The sequence below is a fragment of the Chlamydotis macqueenii genome, chromosome 15 (assembly GCF_036417535.1).
Source record: "Chlamydotis macqueenii isolate bChlMac1 chromosome 15, bChlMac1.mat, whole genome shotgun sequence".
NCBI classification, from domain to species: Eukaryota; Metazoa; Chordata; class Aves; order Otidiformes; family Otididae; genus Chlamydotis; species Chlamydotis macqueenii.
The window spans coordinates 398,493-415,269 of record NC_141570.1 but is presented as its reverse complement, the minus strand read 5'-3'; the positions used below and the strand labels follow the sequence as shown (position 1 = coordinate 415,269).

General features: G+C 46.4%; 1 long non-coding RNA gene across 2 annotated transcripts in view; it reads right to left on the bottom strand.

The window, feature by feature from the left end:
- Positions 1-16,777, bottom strand: part of LOC147598787 (uncharacterized) — a 105,498-nt gene that overhangs the window by 75,193 nt on the left and 13,528 nt on the right. Inside the window, exon 1 of one of the 2 annotated variants that reach the window (XR_015260188.1) lies at positions 3,302-3,414. The exons of the other annotated variant lie outside the window; for it this stretch is intronic. This is a non-coding gene — a long non-coding RNA (uncharacterized LOC147598787). Of the gene's footprint in view, positions 1-3,301; positions 3,415-16,777 lie in introns of those variants that run through there. 2 annotated transcript variants of the gene reach the window in all.

The window sequence follows — 16,777 nt, the reverse complement described above, 5'->3', positions numbered from 1 at the left end:
CCTTGTGTTTGTCTTGCCTTACTCTTCATCCCCAGTTCACAGGTGGTATTCATAGTGTTCTTGTCATTGAAAACTTGGTTTCAGCCTGGGCTTTCTTACTGTAATAACTTTTCAAAGGAGGAAGGTCGGATCCTGCAGAGGGGAACAGCGCACAGGGATGAGTGCTACAGCCACCCTGGGCAGCCACGGGCACCGCGCCCCACAGACGCTGCACCCCAGAGCCCATCAGCAGGGCTCACTGCAGCCGTGATGATGGCAAGGTGCGTGCGCCTGGCACCAAGGCAGAGAGGAACCGCTGAGTGCCAGCAAACTGATGAACGAGACAGTCAGTTAGATCCAATGTGAACTGGAAAGCCTGGAAAGGAAGCGCTTGGAGAGCTCCACAGGCAAATAGGATTTCTGGCTCTCCTTTCTCAAACTCTTCCTCTGCTGCCTCATTGTACTTCATGGCTGGGAAGAAGGTGAGACCCTATGAGGCTTGCCTGGCCTTAAGATAAAAAGGTAATAAATCAGGCCTTATCAGAATATTATCTAGATGAAAGGGACATATCACGGCCAGCTTTATTTGCTTTTCTCTCTACATATCCAGTAGTTAATTCTAGAGCTTTAGAAGCATATGGAGTTAACAAATATCAGTACTTGAGGGCACATGGGCAGACAAATTGCTTTTTCCAGTTCATAAGATAAATCTGGGAAGAGCATGGGTCACTAAACGGTTGCGACAAATGTTCTAGTCCAGACCTGTGTTTAATCCGGCTACAAACTGTAGCGGAGGTTGCTGGTTTGATTTGTTCACCCCTGAGAGATTAATTTTCATTTTTTATTTTTCTGCCTTTCGTGAAGGCAGTCCAGAGACACGTTGCAGCTCACAACACCACATCAGCAGCGGCTGTTCCACTTGCTGCTTTGGTCTAGAAGCAAACAGGACACAGCTTGTGGGAGCTGGTGGCTGAACTGTGAACTCTACAGTACCTGCCATCTCTCCTTCCCAGAGGTCTCGGGGGGCAGCTGTGCAGATGATAAAAGTAACTTGGAAGAGCTGCGAATAGCAAGTGCCTTGGCTCAGACATAGAGCCCTACTCTTTCCCCTTTCCCCAGATTATCCAGCTTTAATACAAATAAGACCTGCTCTAGTTGCTCAATAATGGAGCAGTTCTGAACACTAATCAATCCTCCTTTCCATCATTAAGCTGCCCTAGAACCCAACAGTCCTCTGGCCTGGGGAAACACGAGGTGACAGAGCTGAGGGTGCTGCCTGACCTGCTTTCCCAGAGCTTCACAAGAAGCCAGCTCTGCACGGGCATGGCACACCTCCTGCTTCACCCTTTGCACACATGAATTGAGGTGCAGAGTCTCAGCAAGAGTATTACTGCAGAAGGTCCTTGTTCCAGCACTCCTCAGTGGTGGGAACACAACATGGACCTTAGAGCTGACATGCAATGGTCTCTCCTTCTCACTACAGACATGTTCCTTCCACACCAGCCTGCAGACTTGTCACTGTTTTCACCTTTTCCATATAAGAAGATCAGGTTTTCCCTCCCAGTTTTACAAGACTTATCCTTCTTATCTCCCATCTCTCTCCTGAGCAGACCAGCTGTCCATGGACTGGCTACTACCAGTGCTCAGTTCATTGTGGCACTAGCTGGTGCTTTCCTCACCTGGCCAGGATTGTACTGCAGCTAAACAAAATACTCGAACCTCTCATTGATCAAGTTTTGGCAGACAGTTCTGGAGGACAGTGATGGGGGATGGAGGCTGAGCAGCCAGCAGCTATTGTACAGTCAGCTGCTGAACAAGTGGAATTTGATGAGGTTCACCTGATTAGCTTTGGGTGCACGGAGAACTGTGTATGCGGCACTGGGCACATACTGCCATGGGGTTAGCACTCTGCATCCCTGTCACCGGCACCCATTGGTCCCCTAGCTATTAGAAAGGATGCAAAAACTGCCCACTATGCTCTGTCAAAGTAACGTTCAAAATGGTGTTCTAACAAGACCTTTTCCCTTCAAACAATGTACAAATTAACAGTCAGCAGCACTTGAAAAATGGCCCTAATCCCTGCCTGCATGGGGAGTTTGTTCCCAGTGCAATGTGCTGCATTATGACAACGATATATTCTTCAAGTGAGTGAAAACTAATGAATAACTAACACCCTGACAGTCTTGCTATTACTGAGCGCTTAGGAGTTGGGTAAAGCTGACAGTGCAAGATGAATATGGCACTAAGACAAGATGTTACTTTGCATGGCTGGTCAGGAGAATCCAGACTTAATGGACATTACAGATGGGTTAATTCTAAAGGCTGAATTTGATTCTGAGCCACAGTTGTTCTCAGAGCAAATAGGGAAGGCTTAATCACCTGGACCACTGAGTCGCAGGTGGTAGTCTCATTTGTGAAGGAAGCATTGGGAGCATGGTCCTGGGAACAAAAGATGCAAGTTTGCCTGTTGCCTCTGCCCGCCTCGGAAGGGTCCGGCAAAACTCCGGCAGATGACTTGCCTACAAATGCAGTCAGGAAGGCGCGACTGTCCCTAGCATGAGGGATCACCAGAGCACACAGAATGTGCGCTAGCCTCTGTTTTCACAATGCAGGTGCCAGTGAAATTATTCGATATCAAGCTGAAAGAGGAAGGCCAGCATGACCCCAGAAATGAATGCAGCTCTTTGCCCAGAACACTCTGGAACCCAGATGTATTCGTGGGTTTCAAGAGGCCTCAGAGACTCTCCAGGAGCATAGCCCCACCCTCTAGTTCAGTGTGATGGTCAGATACAACCACTACTCCAGACGGACTGTGAGCAGGATCTCTGAGGACCATGCCCAAATAATAATGTAATCCAGGCCCTGTCTGCTATAAGCTTTTCACAAGCATCTGCTAATGGCTGTGGCCAAAGAGAGGCCCCAAGCTAGCCAGCACTCCATGGCCACACTGAGCTTTCTCTCAGATTGCCTCCATGGTGGTGCTGGAGGTCCTTCAAGGGCTTGTCACTGGCAGCACGCACCTGCAGAATTCCCAAGGCTCCACAGATGATCATCGTCAAGGTGGGATCTCCTGTGTCTCAGTTAGCTCCGCTCATCTCCAGAGTAAGATAAAGTGTAGTGCTGCGGGATCTCCCCTATGCCTGCAGCACCACATGGGCTGTGTCACCAAGTAAGGCTTGGCTTGCAGCAGGCAAGTATCACACATTCCTTGAGACTTGACATGGCTGCATCTTGTTTCCACCCTCATTCCCTTCAGTTTAAATGCAATCAAGGACAGATCTTCTCTGTCCTCAGAAGATATGGAGCAGGTCCCAGTCTGTACCTCTCTCCAGGAGCAGAGATTTCAGACGATGAGAACCTCGCAGTGCGTCAGCCTGGTGAAATCGTGGTCACAGCAATGTCAGGATGGTCTCTGAGCCTCTTACCCCAGGGACAAACCAGGAGGAGCCAGTTCCTGTAATTACAAAGTTGAGCCATATCAGAGGAAAACTAATCAGCTTGCTAGATGCCAGCAAATTAAATATTAATCTAACTGTTGTGAACACAAAAATGTTCATCTTCAGATATTTTCTGGCACAAGTGTCAAAATCAGAGTGAAACTAAGGCTTTATTCATTTCCCATTATCAGCTTAAATAAAAACACTCAGAAAAGTGGGCAATGATGTGCAGAAGTCACTCAGCACGGATGATTACCGTGTAAGTTTAGGCAGCTAATCACTCCTAGAATATGCTTCAGATCGAGATAACTTTGGCTGGCTTGTTTCCCTGCTTTGTTAAATCAGACAGACTCTCAGCTCTGTGTGAGGGGGGAGGCTCCCAGAATCAGCACCCTGACATACCAACAGGGCTGCCTGGCAGGCGTGGCAGCTCACCCAGCAGCATGGGCAGGGGACCTCCGCCTCAGGAAGGCCAAGCAGCAGGAGGGAGGGACACGGCAGAAGCGGTGCCGGGAGGTGGGGCAGCCAGCAGCAAGCAGGAGCAGGCAGAGCTGGTGGAAGGCCGGGCAGAGGCCCCCCACTCAGCACCCCCACCACCCACACTCCGTCCTGCTGCGCCCAGAGCGTTGCCCTGCCCGTTCTCCCAGCTGGGCCACAGCAGGGGCCGGGGAGCCATGGAGAGCGCGGTACCTCAAATACATAGGTTCATTTAGAAACAATGGAAATACTATAGGTTATAAGATAGATTAATCACTTTAGAAGATAATATCGTTCAAGGATAAAAAACCCTAACACCTATGTCTTTTGTCCAAGGATTTTTTACACTACACGTAAAGCTGGCTTGTTTTCAATAGATAATGCTTACGGAATATTTGGATAGCAAGCTAAAAAGCACCAGATAAAGAACACCTCAAGGCTTCTCTGGCATTGACAAGAAGTTAGCAAGAAAAACAAGAACTCTGGTGTCCTCAAATGACGTCCAGCCATAAAAGGACAAAAGGAGTGCGGGTGCTCTTCCCCAAACCACCACTCAGACCACCGAGGCCCCTGCGCAGGCGCAGAAGACTCTGGGGTCATTGCCGAAGAGCACACCGTGTCGTGCGGGCTCAGCGTGATCAACATGGATCGGATAGGCATGCATATGTATTAGACAAGCATGGTATTTTAGCTTCTAATGTATAAATATAAACTGAAAACCCCGGCAGGTGTGCTTGACTTGTGGAAATCTTCCACCTTGCACCCTGCACAGAATAAAGCAATGTCTCCTTTCTAAACATACTTTGTGTGTGTTGTGGGAGTTATTTTCAATTTCAGGTAACAAAAGGAATGGCAATGCAGTCAAGAGGAAAAAACACCACCGAAACCAAAGGATTCTTCTTCAAGGGAATCCACTGCGGGCAAGAGGCGATTTTCCACAACCCTTTCTCTGGCGTGTCAGGCCTGACCTTCCCAGTGGGTGCCAGTCGCCGCGCTTTACATTCCAGTGTCAACAAGGGCCTGACTGTGCTGCCAGCGGTCACAGCAAGCACAGGGCACAGCAGCAAGCAAGAACGGTGAGCGCTCACTCAGCACGCAGCAGATGCCATGAATGCGCTCCACGTACCGGGGATGGGGAGAGCAGCGTCTGCCTGAGACAGAACACACTCCCCTGCCGTTGGGATAATTTTGCACTCACCAATACGCTGACGCAATGGCTGACCACCGCATCTACGTTATCCGGAACGGAAAAAATGAACTCCCCTTTATAGTTCCGGTGGATCACCCTTATGTTCTCAGTCACTAATGTACATGGGTTTTTTGCTAGGAACTAGGGCAAGAATTATTTTTATAACATTGTTCATGGATATTCTCTCTTCTGCTTAATTATTAACTTTGCTGTAGTAAATAAAGAGTGTTAATGAATTCCATCAGTCTAAACAAATCTTTTGCATGTTAAAGCACGGAGACATTTGCAGTGAAGAAGCAGCATTCACTTTTGCTTTATTTAAAGGAATGAAATGATGAACACAGTTCTGCTGATGCTCTTGTGCAGTTTCTTAAATTAGAATGCCTGCCAGCAATTATGCCTGACTTACTAGCTGCTTCATTATAACAACCAAAAGATAGGTGTGGACTGGAACAAATCGGGACTCTAAAGAGCTCGTACACCCTGCAGCAACACACAGGTTTTCAGAGGTGGCTGAAGCTCTGTTAGGTAACCTGGTTTGAAACGACAGTGTCTCTCCGTGACAAGAACTGTGCATCAGCAGATCTCTTCAGCCACATCTCTGAACGCTGCTCCTCCCAGGCTCTGCTCACAGTGGTGGCAGAGAGCTGCAGTGGAGGGAAATGCAGAAATTCTCTATTTACTTCCTTTAGCACATTCTACGTCCGGCCTTTCTTTAGCCATACTGATGGGCTTGTATTCTGTGGAATGCTGATTTGCTCTACTTATTGTCCTTAAGATCCCCATGAGATAGAACACATAGGGGAAGTGCCAGCCACTGAATTATTCAGTGTAGTCCCCAAGATTGGCCTCACCATTGAAAATGCATCTCTCTAGAGACACACAAACTACAGCAGTAGCTGTCCCTGGGTGTTACACATCCCAAGACACCTCTCCCAGCTATTTATACATCATATTGCTAAACAGGCATTGCCAAGGTTTCTTCTTCTGATCCAGTTTGACCCTGACAAACAGTAGTTTCCCTGAAACAGATACGTTCTCTTCTGTTTCCTAAACAAACATCAATCTTTTTTCCCTCTTGATTTAAGAAAGCTATGATCTTTGGGTATGTGCTACTTAGGGTCCTATGGGCTCAGCACAAGCAGCTGACAGAGAAGCCAGTAAATTATTCCAGCTAAGCAGCATAAACAACTAGAGTTTTTATCGATATAAAATGAAGATGACCATGCTCTCATTCTGGAAGAAGCTGTGGTATTAGAAAGCACAGGTTTGACACGACAAGCCTGCTCTCTTCAGATTCCAGGAGGCCTATGCCATATTAATTATTTATCAAGATGCTTTCTTAAAGTAGTGTCTTTGTGCCTTTAATTTTTAATTCCCTCAGTGCTATGAGGATCTCTGCTGGCAACACATCAATTATTAATAAAGTTAAAACAATATTTGTTTTCCCAAAATACATTTTTGAATGCTGTCCTCATACCAGTTAGGTTTTTCTGAAACTTTAATGAGGTTCTCTGATTTCCTCCAGACTCATAGCTGAGGCACAGACTTGGCTGGGCCTTTGATTTGGCTGTCGGAGCATGCATGGCACCGCGTCCCTCATGCTGTTCCTCCCACTGGAGCTGGGGAGTGATCAAGCTAAACAGCTGTCATGAGGGAGGAGAAACAGCAGCACGTCTGTAATTGGGAATTTCAGTTGCGGAGTTCAGAGGTTCTATTGTTCTAGCGACTGTTTTGCATTTTCTTATTCCGGCAGCTGTCCCCAGGCTCAGTAGAGAGAGCCTGTGCTTTTCTCAGCTTGGAATACTTTTCCCCTAACAAAGAAAACAACAGTGCAGTTCCTTTAATCTACAAGAAAGCCATTTCAATTCAGCAAAAGGATGGTTTTAAGAATTTTATGCAATCTCAGCCACTTCTTTCTCTGCCAGGGAGCATATAAAAAATTAAAACCCCCAAATACTGCTTCTTGCTTTTCTAGGCCCTAATTATAAACACATTTGCACAAGGAGGAGTCAACGTAGGCCTAATATTGTGTGAAATCTCGTAATTTCAATAGTCTTCACTTGATGTGGATTGGTAATTGGAGCTGTGGAATCAATTTTTCCCATACTCGAAACACCCAAATGAGTATGAAATTTGTTGCATTTGTTCCATGCACGTCTACAGTTCTGCACTTTGCTGGGAGTGGAATGATCATTCTGATCTATTTTTTATAACAGAGCGTTTCCTCAGACTTTGATGTTTCACGTATGGAGCTATTATAACCATTTGCCATTTAGATGCATGATCCGTGGCTAATCTCCAAGGCTTTGATGCATGCAATAATTATTACTATTGATGTCATTGCACCATATTTAAAATACGAACGTCTCTTTGTAAGTCTACAGCTAACAGAAGAGGGAGGCAGCCAGTCCACACCAAGGCTGGAAATTTCCTGTTGGTAAAGAGTAAACCTCTAAAACAGTGTAAGATGACATCCTACAACCTTCAGTGAGGCACTATGATGAATGCAAGGGCTCAGAGAGCAGGAACGTGATGCAATGTGTGCTCTGGTCTCTGTGCGCTGAGAACAGCTCCAGGAAACTGAGCCCTGGGGTCTCCAGATGCCACATTCTGACAATCTGCTCTTAATGCTTGACCCTGAACTCAGCCATATGGCGTCTTTCAGGCAACTCCTGCACCTAGGGCTCTGAGTAATTTTACCTATGCAGTGTGTCACTGGCATTGAGGAGCCTGATGTTCATTCAAACCATGGTTTCCAGACCTGGCTAAGCAGAACAGCTGGAAGTTCCCCACTGCCCTCTCATGAAACCCGGTGCTGGATAGATTGTTAATTGGGGCATTGTCATGAGGGTTTTTCACGAGGGCTGCAAAGCAGTGTGAGTCAAACAGCACCTCTCTTGGTCTAGTAGCTCCTTTCACACACTGGCATTTAACCCGAACTGCCTGTCCTGCACAGATACACAAGAACACGGGCATGGGGAGAAAGTGAAAATCCCTAGAGAAGTTTGCTACTTGCGCATAAATGTTGGGTGTGGGTTTAGCCTTGGAGGAACAAATGTCATGTTTGTAAAGTTTAAAAGATGCCTTGACATGCTGCAGTAGAGTCAAGGTTTCTTATGAATTTCATCCAAAAGTTCACTTCTACTCTTACTCTTTGCCTGCTTCTTCAGCTTTTTGGGGACCATCTTTGCAACAACAAAAGCCAAAATGGTCAAAGGCAGCAGCCTGTGATGACCTGCAGAACAGTGGAGAGAAAGAAGCAGACACTGGATTACGACAGAGGAAACAGACCCTGGAGATTCTTTCTGATGCACAAGGCAGAGGGAGAAAGTTGGAGTCCCAAAGACGTGATGCACCAGTAGCAGAGGAGTTCAGGACAGTTTGTCAGTGCAGAAAGCTGTGTTCCCAAGCATGATCATCTCTAGGCAGGGAGCAGTCTGACAGATTCACACTGTAGAAGCCACTGAGAAAGGGATGCTTTAATGAACACCTTCTCCGGTACCTTTTACTGTGCAGAATTATGGCCTGCAGAGAGACGTGGACTGGTACCCCAATGGGCACGGGTAGGCTGCACTGGCAGCCTGGACATCTACTGTGCAGTTGTGGCTGCGTGGCCAATCTCCCACAGATCCCCTGGGAATGGTTTGCTCTTCTGTGCAAGTTGTGACAGGAGTGATGTTTTCCATGGAGACGAAGACAAAACTACACTGTGTGAAGCAGTTACTCTGATACACCTGCAGAGGAAAAACCAGAAGCCTCCCCGCACCAGAGCCCTGTGCATCGCCTAGAGCCCCTGGCTGTGCTAGAGAGCGGGACCTCCAGCCCCGCCAGGCAGACACTCACTGCCAAACCGCAACACATCCCTCAGCCTGGAGTTTCAGGGAGAGCTCTTGCTGCTGTAAAGGCACCTCAGGTAAAAGCCGGCCAGTTCTAGCAGGCTGAGTCTGAAAAGCAGAAGAGCAGTCACCTTTTCAGCCTAAGCCCTGTTATTCCCTGTCTCTCCTACACAATCTCACAATAGAAGTGCTGGTCTGCTCACAAGTCTGGGAGTAGTTCTTAATTGAGGCAGTAACAATCAGTCAGGGCCAACCAGCTAATTAACCAGCCCTTGCACCCCACACACAGAGACACTGAGCAGATGTGCAGGGCACCAACCGCGCAAGCAGACCCACCTCGTAACAAACACTTACACCTTTTTAAAGTTTCAGTTGAATTACAAGATAAGGAAAACTAACAATGCTCACAGTTCCTGCGGTCTTACTTTCTGCAGCAGCCTGAGCATATGTTTATCATTACAATACATCTAGAGCTCATCTGTTCCTGCAGAGGAAATGCAAGCAAACACATTTAAAAGGCTGCAGGAAAGCACCACGGCTCACATGGCACTACCCCAGACTGGGGAAGGTGAGGCCCTGCTGGGGGAACACACGCGAGGCAGCCATGCCACTTGCTGCCTGATTACTTCTGATGCAAAACTACCTCCACATCACTGCCACAGCCAGGCACAACTTCAGCCAACTCTGTGCTCTGGGAGCACACAGTGCTTGCATCACCTTCTAAACCAATCAACAGTTCTCCAACATGGATTACAAAGTGGTTGGAACCTGTGCAGCTTAAATCATCTGGTACTTTATTTGCTCTGTTAAAGCACAATTTGCCCCACCAGCCCTCACAAAACAGGTACAATTCCTTGGTTTGTTCTAAGGGCACGGTGAGGTTTAGCCCTGGTCTCCACACTACAGCAGCCTAGGTAATGTTACAAAGCTGAAAATGTGCAAATGGGTGGGCCTGTATTAACACTTTCAACTTGCTAAAATGTACTTTATAGGTCTCTAATTACACCGAAGCAAATTGCATTTAGTTAACTGTTCAATTATGCTACTGGCAACCAATTCTGGAAAGTCAAATTTAACAACTCTGAACATCTAACTAGTAGGAAAAAAGTTAGGTTTTGATTGCACATGCATGTTAATAAATTCTCACAGCTCCTGTATGGGAATAATTTTGGTGTGCAAAGACTCATTTTTGTATCAAGAACCAAGATTTGCTTTAATTATCTTAGCATAATGCCACATCTACAGAAAAACTTATTAGAAAATAACAACAGATATAAAATAGACCGAGGTCTTCAGCCTAAAAAGTGGCATGGGTCTGAACGCACTGGGAAGAGTCTGCTTGGAGCATACAGGACAAGACAAGTTTGCTTCTGAAAAGTGGATGGCTTAAGCTGCTAAGCTCACCCTCTCCCCAAGGACATGTGGAAGGAGCCTGCAGCGTAGCCTGGCTTAAAACAGCCAGCTGACACCAAGCTGAAGTTGTTACCCTGCATCTCCTTACAAAGAAAGATGTGCAACCAACAAAACTCTGACTCCTGCAAGCCAAGCCATGCGCCAGGGAGCCAGCCTGTCTGGACAGGGCATGCCCTTGTGCCTCTGTGCAGCGAGACAACCTTTCTGCACTTCCAAAAGAGGTGTTAATTATAAGCTGCCTTTGCTTTGCTCAGTCTCCACTGGCTGGTCTGACATGTCATGTCTGAGTAGAAATGTCATTGATTTTATTACGTACAGCCATGTTTTACATGGCAGAATCAACAGACAGAAGACAGGGAGTGATTACCTGAAAAAGAGAACAAAAGCAGAAGGCCAGTAAGGGCAGATGCAAGGATCAGGAGTCGAGGGCAGATGGGAGCATCAGCAGCTGGGGAAGAGGAGAGGCTCTTGGAGCCACAAGCCGATTACACATAGCAAAGACATTCACTAGTCAGTGGCTGGATAGTCTCATCTTGCCTCCCGGCCTTACTCAGCCATTATGATCAGAGCCTTTACTACCTCTGCCTCTTAGGAGGTGCACATGGTTGCCCTGCTCACGTGGTCCTGATCTGCTCTGCTGGCTGCAGAACCTCTCCTCCCTGGGCTTCTGGTGACTTATGCAACAGCGAGTAATTCAGGGGCTGAGCCCTGACATGCAAACAAAAGGCTACAAAAGTTGCTCCCAAAGACATTGGATGTAGTCAACTATCTAGGAGAAAATGTGAAACTATGCAGAGAAGTGGAAACAGAACTCTATACAGATTCTGACCAAGGAAAACCTCTTCCCTGGCAGGCAGAAATTCCTCTGTTGGCCTCCAAAGGCAGAGCTCTGCCTAGCTCCTGGAGACCCCAATGGACACCCTGGTGCTCCCAGTATCCATCACCCCCTTCTCAACTGCTTTTAAAATGATCACTGTACATGCCCTTCCCTTCCTTGTCTTCAGTCTGCCACACTAGAAAGATCATCGGTGTCACAGTTAGTCCAGCTGTGCTGTATTGACATTTCATCGCAAGGGCACAGACCAAGGAGAGACAAGTGTAACTTATTCCTGTATGAACACTGTCTAATGCCCATGCCTGACAAACTAACCACACAGAAGACAGACATGACAAATGCTTGCTTTACAGATCACTTTATCTTCTTTCTAGTCAATGGGGTTCTGGTGGCAAAATTATTGAACTCTCCAGTTCCAGCTTCTAGGCAGTACTGCTGCTCACTTGACCCAAGACTGAGCAAAATTAGCAAGTTTGACGGACTCCCTAGCAAAAGCTCAACTGCTCATCTTACCAGTGTGCAGAGCACAAAAAAAGTGAGTGCAGGGAACTAGATTCACAGCCAGTGTAAATTACACTAGCTGCGCTCTTATCTGTGGGGCTGCTCGCTGTGGGGCTAGCCCAGCAACATGAAAAGGCCTTGGCAGTGTTCATGTATTCCCATTTCACTCCCGAAACAAATGAGCTGAGTGCAGTATCTTGATCTTTAGCTGGTGACAAGAGACCTAGCATGCTTCAGTAGGATGACACCAAGAGTTCCCAGCTGTCTTTATCACCCACCAGTGCACCCCACTTGACTTCCCCAGCAGAGATCCTGGGTAAATCTACATTGTGAAGGACAGACCAAGTTAATCTAGAACTGAATCAGGCATTTCATTCTGCAATACAGCAATACAGATCAGAAAGGAAGGAGGTTAAGCAAATACAGAATCTCTCTGAAAGGGCAATGTCAAGCCCCGAGCCTGTTCGGACCAAGCGTTGCCTGTTCAGAACACCCCGTGGTCACAGCAGGCATGCTTCTGCTGGGAGCAACCACCTCACAGAAGCTCTCCTTGGGTGTGAGGCCATGTGCCAGCCTGATATTTGCATATCAGTGAGATATCTGCAAAGCAGAGTCACAGGTTTAAAAACAGATGAATTCAAGCATCAAATAGAGTACATTCAGAATGCAAGTACTTAGTAATCAAGTCTGGCCTGCATTCCCTCCCATTCTGGACCTGGCCAAGAGACCCTCAGAGCTGCATGTAAAGATGACATGGTCACCTGAGCAAATCTGCAAAAGAACCTCTGTGGTATTTATGCATTCAAGTGGCAATGTAGCACAGCACAGTCTCGCTTTAATGTAGATTACCAGCTGCCCTTCACGATTCAAGTTGTTTAAAATACAACAGAAGTACTGATGGGGGGCACTTTTCATAAAAATATGTTTGTGTATCTAAACAGCATGTAATAAAGTTCTCTGGTCTAACACAGGTAACACATTAACCCTAGGTGTATGTGCCTAGGGTTACACACATTTACAAACACTTCCAAACCAACACTTCATAAGAAGCACAACCAGTGCAGGGTCACATCCGTGCCATCCCCTCATGCTCAGTCCTCCCATGTGTACCATCAGTTCCCAGATGGAGGGCAGACGGGCAAGCAGCCCTGGCTCGGGACACCACCCCTCTGCCAGATTACAATCTGAACGCAGCAACTCTTCTGGACTAACAAGGCCACATTGTACTTAAGGGTTGAGGATTATGGTGGCAGGAAAGGCATTACAGCATTTCCAAAGGAAAAAAGAGCCCAGAGCACAGAGCTCTTTCCTGTGGCAGACAGTGCTCTCCCTGCTTAGGAATCACAAAAATGATGGAAAAATCCCAGGAATTTTTTGGTTGCTTTCATCTGGAAACTTGTCCCAAAGTGACTTCTCAATGTGAAAACAAAAGGATACACAGGACTTTATCACCTGAAAGATGCTGCCTCGGATCTCATTCTACCACACACCAAGTACAGTTGAAACATACGACCATTTTTAGGCAGTAGTGTCAGCCTTGGCTTTTTAACTCACTATGCAATCTTAATCTGCTGCAGGAACCAGAATGCACAAGGTTTGCTCAGTGTCTGTGGCACTCTCACACTTGGCAGCTGCCCAGCTCTTGGTGTGCAAAGCACACAGCGGGAGAAACAAATGAACAGTCCTCGGTGAGAGGGAAGCAGCTGAAATACCCATAATGAAAATTCAATGTTGAAAAACTTATTTTCATTTTTTCAGGCTTATATTGAAAATCATTATTATTATTATTATTATTGTTGTTGTTATTGTTGTTATTATTATTATTATTATTATTATTATTATTATTATTACTATTACCAAACATTTGACTTAATTTTAAAAAGTTATTGTAAAACTGAGAATAATGGTGATAGTGTTGCCTTCCCCAAGGTGAGCATCAAAGTTGTGCATTTAACTAATGAGGCTGCAGACCAGACGCAGGTACCCACACAGCTTCTAAAGTCCACATTGGGACTCTGGAAAGGATCCAGGTATCCCTCAACTTGAGAGAAGAGCAGAGAAAAAAGAAATTCAGCTCTTGCTGCCCTGGTCACTCTGTCAACAAATCAATAAAAGAGCTTCAATATCTACCATGAGAGTTTCAAATGCTGCATCATCTTCATCCTTCATCCTCATCAAGCTGCTGGGTAGCTTCCCTGTCCTCTGATTTCAGTTCCAGAGAAAAAATGAATTTGTTCTGAAAAATTTGACAACACATTGGCAGAATAGGCTTTGCACAAGAACACCATAACTCCTTATCTCTCAGCCTATGGAGATGGTGGAAAGTCTACGGAGAAGTGACTGTGCATCCTAGATGGCAAAAACTACAGTCAGTGCTTAGCAAAGACACGGAAAAAATGGTGAAGGATGAAATGTTATGTATGGAAAATTGCAACTACCTTTTCTTACTACCTTAGGTTCCTCATTTTTTTCTGCGCTATCACTATTACACATGACAGTGACTCCTAGCACAGTTAGATCGCAGCCTTCTGTGGCCAAACACTGTACACATACATACCACGTGAAACTGTCTTTTCCACTGGAGGTTAAAATTCCACTGGATAGAGTTCTCTGAATACCAGAACAGAAAACAGCAGCTGATGCCAGTATAGCAGCAAGGTAGAGCTTGTGATAAAGCAGCAGTCAGACCTTCATCACTTTACTGCCTATCAGTACTTTGGTGCTTGTAAAACTCTCCCGGCATCACATCTCCAGACAGACTTCTCCTTTTTCCCAGGGAGGCTAGAAAGCATCTCAGGGCTAGGTTCACAAGAGCTCTCTCCAAGCAGTTACGGAATGAAACACCAGCGTCCTTTTCTGCTACTCAGCCCTCCCTTCCTTCCTGTCCAGGATCTTTTTGGCCAACTAACTAGTTAGGAGAGAGCCACATTCTGGGCAACTTCAGGAACAAGGAAAGGTCCCAACTTCTTGCAGCAAAGTGCTAGAGTTGCTTGTCATCTGGATACATAGAAGAAATGCCTGTACAGTATATAAATCACCTGTCATCATCCTCCCTGGAAAACTCATTATTATAGTAGTCTAATCATTGTGATATCCACTGGCATTACTCCCACTTACATTAATCCTGATTAGTTCATCTGGTATTAATGTGGATCTCACAAGTACTTCCATGTGGTTTTCCAGACTTCTTGTGTGCTTAAGACCATCCTGGTTTCTGCTTTGAGGAAAAAAGCTGTTCATTCATCAACTGTAAGACAGTCAGGCACCAAAATCTCAGGATTCAGTAACTAAGCTGATCCCTTCCCTTAGGTCTCCTAGTGTCTTCCTCTGAAAAGGTACTTCACATCCCACCACTGTGCAAGCTCCTTGGCGCAGGGAACTTGTGTTTTCATTTTGTTCACCAGAGCTGAGTGCAACATCAGAGCTCAACACTGAACAGCAACCTGCCGACAACTCCGGAGTCTCAAAAGCCATCTGATACGTAGGGTCAGTCTCTTAAAGAGAGGGGAGCAGGTGGGGTTTCCTACGTGTGCTCTGCCGCATCTGTCCTGTCCCCTGGAGAGCGGAGCACTGGTCCCACCAGCACCAGGCACTTCATGTCAGCTGCTGGCAGGCAGCACCACTGCTGCTGAGGCATATTCGCCTGTAGTAGCAGGGATGGGGATAACTCTGTCTGCTCTGGCATCTTATCACAGAGCCGAGTTTTACTATCAATTCCTTCAATGCTCTTTTACATTGCATTAGCTTTGCCTTAGACACGGTTGGAATACAAAGTGCAATTCCACATGAAGGAGCATCAGCTAACGCATGCTGCCCTCTTCAGGGGCTGCTACTAAATCATGGCCAGGGCGCAGCACAACCCTGCTGCGCAGGGAATAATTTGGACTGTTTTTCATAAACAGGCACATCAAGAACTTCATTTGGACAAAGATAAAGTGCTCCTGAAAAGGAAGGGCTTTTTCTACGGCACTAAGCATGTTCGTCTTCAGCTCAGGCTCACAGGAGCAAGAATCAGCTTTTCTTCAGGAAGAACGTGCACCTTGGAGAGGCAAAGGAAGATGAAGAGCAGGGCAGCGGTGGCAGTAGCTATACCCACTGCCTGCAACTACGGGAGCAAACAGATGGAGGAGATGAAGGGTAGCAAAACTCATACTCCCCGCTTCACATTCCAATGCAGTGGATAGGACGCACATGGGGATTCCTGACAGCACGCGCCATTGCGCCCACACCACAGTGAGCTCAGCTGTTTGATCACAATCATAGACTTGAAACTCTGGTGCTGTCCTACTTCCACAGAAGACTTTATAGCTCAGGAAGCAAAGCACCCAGTTACAAAGCAGTTGGTCCACCCAACGACAGGAATATCTTCCCCCAGAACCAAAAGGATGGGCATATCACACACAGAAGAGGAAGAAGACCAGGAGCTGATGTGCACACTTCTCTGGGGCTCATCCAGTCATAAACTCCTGAAGCAGGTGTGGAGAAGGGGCGAGTACCAAACAGCAGGAACACAGCAATGAAGATGCAAACATTAATAGATCACATGAAGTGATCTATTGCCAGCAGTGGTAGTAAAAGGTAGGTTGGACGGGGCTCTGAGCAACCTGATCTGGTTGGAGATGTCCCTGCTCCTTGCAGAGGGGTTGGACTAGATGACCTTTGAAGGTCCCTTCCAAGCCAAACCGTTCTATGATTCTAAGTGGGAACAAGGGAAGATTTTAGCATTACATCAGTATGGGGAAAGACCAGAAAGTCATCGAGGGAATTTTAATTAGTTATGTTTCATTAAAAGGCTAGAATTCAGCACAATGAGGCTGTGTTTGAAAGGTACAACTCCATCTAGGAAGGTCATGGTCTAGCATGTGCAGCAAAGGCCTGCCGGTAATGCTGTCTCAGTAAAGGGCTTTTAGCTTCTTCCCGTTACACAAGAGGAAAAAGCTAGACCCATCATATCCAAAGCAACTATCTGGAGGCAAGCTATGGCACCTGTCAGAGATTGTGTGTTTAGAGTCCAATGATGTTTAAATCTTTTGCTCCCATCTGCCCCTCAGGGACATATTTGCATTTCGCTTCTATTTATCACCAAAGTCTATTCTCATTCCAGCCC